Raw genomic sequence first — 5,629 nt, 5'->3', positions numbered from 1 at the left:
CTTAGGCATGTCCCAAGTCTATCACCATACACAACTGACATGTTCACCTTAACAGATACTTTGGATTTTAAAGGTACGAATTGAACAATGCACTACAATTTTCAAGGTAGACAATTGCTCCTTTCAGTCCCTTTTAACCAATTCTCTGCTTTAAGTGCGCGTGTGTGTGTAGTGGTTTCAGATGTCAACCTCTGTTCCCCACAGCTGCATGATGGACCACACTGAGCAGTTTACTGGCCGGTCGCTCACCACAAGAGAGTAATGACACACTAAAAGAGGAGGGCATGCTATGGAAGACCAAACGCTAACATCGACCAGTTTAGATAAAAGGGTGTTAAACTTAAAATACACACTTTTTGTTCATTTTGCAGTAGCCTAATGTAGTTTGTGGTATTGCTCAATGCTTCTTCTTTACAAAACAATTTCAAGATCTCTGTTTGCAAAGTCCAAAAACCACATAAGCTGGAGAAGGCACAGACAGGCTGGTCAAATTTATGAAATGAAAGGGTAATCCCAAACCACTATCCATGAGTCATTAAAGTGACTAGCAAAACGTCTGCGAAGAATGTCGCAAGATGAGTGCATTGTCTCCCCCCACTGGCAGAGTATATGTGTGATTTGTCCTCATCATGGTAAACTGTTAAATCATTTTGGTTCAAAAGTGGATTATACCCCCAAACAGTCAGTCAATAATTAGGTTTATGTAACACAGTTATGTTTGAATTTAATGGATAAAAAGCAACAAAAGGATAATAAACAATGAAATAGTCATTGTACTACTTGTATTAAAAGACAATCTGAAGATGTAGAGATACAGACCCAGAATTAATGTGTACACAAGTTCAAACAATGAATGAAATATACATTTTAAATATATTGGGCGTCACTTCAATCATTGTGTCCTCTTCGTCTTGTTAAGTGAATGTATTTTATTATAAACAAAACTATGCTTGACCCTAATTCTAAACAAATCCTCTTGATATTTTGCAACAACCTAACCAGACAAGGCTTTGTTCAAACTGGCCTTTGTAAAACAGGCAGTTCTCAGTGTGTCCAGAAGGTGTCACTCTATGAATAAAATCAACTGTGGAGTATATGTAAAAGCTTGTTGAGGTGTAATGTTCTAAAATGTAATCTTTTACTTTCAGTTTGATATTTAAGCTGTGGAATTACAACCTAAACGTGTTTAATTAACAAAATATTCCTGAATATCACCATAATCTATATAATTGAAAAGGTATTGATGAAACAGTAATACATCCCTGTGTCTGATCCTGTTGTTATGTGTATTTGTCGAGCTGCTTTCCCTTGGTCTCTCCTCAGCAGGCCTCTCGTCACCTCACGGGGAGGTCTGTGTGTCCTTCTTAGCTTCCTCACCCACATCCTTGTCTCCTTCCTTTCATTCCTCCGCCCCTCCTCTCTTCTCTATACGCTCCTCCACGCTGGGGTATCCATGGGCTGCAGACCAAACAAGCAAACAAACGGAGCAACAGAAAACCCCATCACCCCGGGCAAGCTCTGGTCCGGGAGGAGAGAGAGTGATCTTGTTTGTTTTTGGGTTCCATTTCACGGCCTCCCCGGTAAAAAACACAGCTATACCCACGTGTGTGTTTGAACTTACAGAGGGGTGGAGTGGAAGTGGGGGGGATGAAGGTGGTCCTCTATATCACAGTGCTGACACATCATCTTTGGGCCCAATACACAGCTGTCTGCAGTAGTGAGTAGTCTTTACCTAAGCTGGCCTGTAGTCATCTTAGCCTTTGAGAGAGCGAGTTGGTCTGGCATTCTCCTGCTGGCCTTTTGGTTGGTCAACATTGTCTGAGAAGAGAAAGATAAATAAAAGTGCATTAGAATTTGATAATGTTTGTAAGTTGTATAATATCATGCTAGTACAATTCAACTATTAAGGTTTATTCAGAATGATTCAAATAGTGTATACAACTGTGTAACTATGTCCTTGAAGAAGGGTAAGCGCGTATCTCCAATCTCAGTGCAATCACAGTGTGCCATTTCCTCCACTGTAGACCTACAGTATGTGCTTGACTTTATAGTTGAAGACGTGTGTGTATTGGAGACCTTAAATGGAGCGTCACATCACACATAACTGCTACATGAGGCTATTGTTTGCATGTTAATGTGGGTGAAACAGGCCAATACGTTTTCCCGTGAACTTTTACCATTTGTACAGTCATTTAACAAAAACAGAATCATTAAAATAAATTATACAATGAAACAATATCAAGTCCAGTATTTGGGGGATGAACAAAAGTAGGGGGGAAATCATCAATTTGTGCTAAGTAGTCGTTTTGCAAATATTACATATACAGTGTGTTTTTTTAACTCTACTACTAAGACATATTTATGAACATAGGATATTGTCAGTGCACAAAAAGTACATTCACAAATACATCCTAAATGGCATGGAAAGCATGTATGGATTATTATAACAGCCATGTTTTACCTAATGACAAGTCAATTATCAATTAAGAATCTGCAAATTAACAATTAGGTGTCAAAACTGCTATGATCATTCAGTCAAAATATTTATTTATTAGATATTTCTGTAGTGTGAATTGTATACCTTTATTGTGTATTGGAATTTTACAAAACACATCACAACACACTTGTGTGGTAATTTGCAAGCCCTTTTGTCTTTTTGTTGATTGTGGTTGTCTCCAAGAAACGCACATTGAAAATGGCTGTCTCGCTCAGGGAAAATGTAGATGAGCTGAAGGTGTGTTTGATTTGCTGTCTCCAGCTGTGCCTGCAAGATTCTCCAGAGCCGAACCTCAGGTCCCGTCGCAGAATGCGTGAGACCACATGTGCACCCCTGTCCCAGAGCAGGAAGGCATTATACACAACCCCCCTCATTCAGCGCTACAGCTATTCAACTCTCAGGCAAGTGGCAATATTTGCTCACCTGAAACACACACATCTTGCCAATTGGGGTCGGGGTCGGCCAGGGACTTGTGGGGAAGGACCCTTGCAAGCAGCTGTGGCCCAGAAGACACTGGGGAAGTTTTGTGGCCCTGGAAGAAGGGGTGGGGGCCACTCTTAGCGGGGGGCTGTTTAGCACTAGCCGCCCCATTGTGTCTTAAAGGAGGCCGGGACTGTATTTGTCAGAAGCTGCAGGAGGCTGATGAGGTGCTAATCTGTTGAGTGGCTAAGTCATTGGGTCCCCTGTTCCCAATAGCCTGTTAGCTGTCACTGCCTGTAAAAAAGCACAATTTACGGGCCTGGAGCCGGAGTTAGCCACCGGTGTGTCCACGGGTAAGCAAACACAGATTGGACACTTATGTTGTAGGGCTGGGCAGGCTTTAGCAGCGGGTGACACGTAGGCAGCAGTCTTTTCAGCCTCTTGCTCCCTCTGTGCTGCTCTGTAAACACTACAAATTAGTCATCTGCATATGGATGGGCCCAAGTCCATACAGGAAGCAGACAACACAAGATATAGGCTCTGCTCTAATGTAGACCAGATATAAATCCTCCACTATCAGCTTTTAATTTATACCCCATGCATAGCAAATGAAGCCAGCATTTAGCCCCCTGAACAATTTTGTTGCACGACGCCTTCAAGAAAACTAAAGGGATAATGAGATGATGGGTTCAGGTCAGCCGTCAAGAGGTAATCCCAAACTTGAATTTACCCATCAGCCCCGGCATACAGATAAGAGGGCAGGGGAGATATGAGCCCCACTGACTGTCTGATGGAAAAAGGAAATGGAGCAAAAGCCTCTCTCAGATGTAGAGCTAAGATGAAGGCCAGTGTGTGCGAGGTTTGTCAAGAGCTTTTCACACATGGCTGACGCAGGAAATGGAGGAATTGTGGGGGAAAATGGACCAAAGACTGGAAAAGATTCATCCAATTAATTCCCTTCGGTGAATACTAGCAATCAAGATACTGATCCTAAAAGAGCTTTTATCACTTGCTCTTGTCTTTTTCAAGATAAGACAATATATATTGTAAGCTTAGGATAATACAGTATTTATTACCAAGAGGCTGAAATTCCCACAATATGGTTCCTAAATTTTAAGATCTGAACAGTGAATATGTATGTTATTGGAACACACATAATGAGCTTGCGGGTGGTGTAGTGGTTTAAGATGTTGCACCTGTGTGGAAGTTACCTTTTCTGTGTTGTGGGTTCTTCCTTTCCTGGCCTCGACCATTTGCCGAATGTCTCCCCATTTTACACTACGACTGTCCAGTTGAATGAAGCCTTCAGCCCAGAAAATCTTTTAAAAAGAACACACGAATTTGTAATGTTTATGTAAATATAGACACTTGAATAATTATAAATGAATAATACACATTTTCAGATTTCTGTCTCTGGTTTAGATCATTCATCAATTGATTGTACTAAATACAACAATACAAATACAAAATATTTAATAATGCGTTTTTCTAAGCGCAACTTTATCTAAATTGTAGCAATAAAATCAGTTATTTCAGTGGTAAAATAACATATTATTTATCAGCAGAATATGTAATGGAACCACACAAATGTGAAGGAAAACATGCATTAATAACCACACTACAGCTGAACCACAATCTGTCCTATATTCAAGTTTTATATTTTGTGTAACCCAATATAATTAGAACTATAAAAAACAATTGGTAATTTCACTGCTGCATGTTATGTATCTGATAACTTTTTAATTACTACCCAAGGTTTACCCTGTCGCCAGCTCAGACAGGGATGTGACGGGGCGACAGCCTGGAGTGTGGACCTCCATAACCCATGCTGGATTATGGCATGGCTCCGACTGTAGAATATTCAGATACAGGGCTACGTCCCGTGAGACCTCCAGCCCCCTCCCCAAATTACCCCCCTTCTGCTTTAATTGCCTTCGAAGTGTGATTAAATGTGTATTGACTCTGCAGTTGGTCCACCAATGAATAACAATGTGGTGATTGGGTGATATGACATCTCAGGCTCTAATACACATCTGGAGCAGGCCTGGTTTAGAGAAAAGTTTCCAAAACAGCAGAAAATAATCTTGAGGAAATTTTAGAATGGATTATGGCAGCATTAAAATTAAATTGGCTTAAAGTGAAAGATACACGTTGAAATAGCTAAGTTGGCAAAACAATCTGGTTATTGAATACACAAAAGTTTAATAGTGTGTATTGTGGCTGTGGAATGAATCAAACTCAGATCTTCAACAATTATCTTGGAGCTTTTTAATCCCGAAGTATACAGCAAATCCTCTTAGTAAAAGCATGATCTTTGGGGGTCAGACGTTAGAGGAATACATTTGACTTTGTGTGAGATGGCACTCATGAGTCTGTCTTGTTTATTATTGAAATTAAGAACGGCTGCCAAAAAATAAATGCAAAATAAATAAATTCATTTAATATCATGGTCAATCAATACAAGGGAAAATGTATTTTGATTATTTAATTTATATTACCCAACCATTGAAAAAAAATTGTAATAGCAACGATATAAACTGGGATGACATTATTATTATTTCTAGTAATTATCAAATAAAACAACCTCTTCATTAGTTGTTTTGGAATTGTAATTGCACTCAGGCAACAATAAACATAAAGAATTGGAAAATATCTGCTGCTGCTGCACCTAATATATGTACTTGAAATATTTTAGGAAAAAATAGGATCAAA

The sequence above is a fragment of the Eucyclogobius newberryi genome, unplaced genomic scaffold, assembly GCF_026437365.1.
Source record: "Eucyclogobius newberryi isolate DKJ021-1_F unplaced genomic scaffold, fEucNew1.0.hap1 SCAF_21, whole genome shotgun sequence".
Lineage (NCBI taxonomy): Eukaryota > Metazoa > Chordata > Actinopteri > Gobiiformes > Gobiidae > Eucyclogobius > Eucyclogobius newberryi.
The sequence above is the reverse complement of the archived record's forward strand: the minus strand, read 5'-3'. Positions refer to the sequence as shown.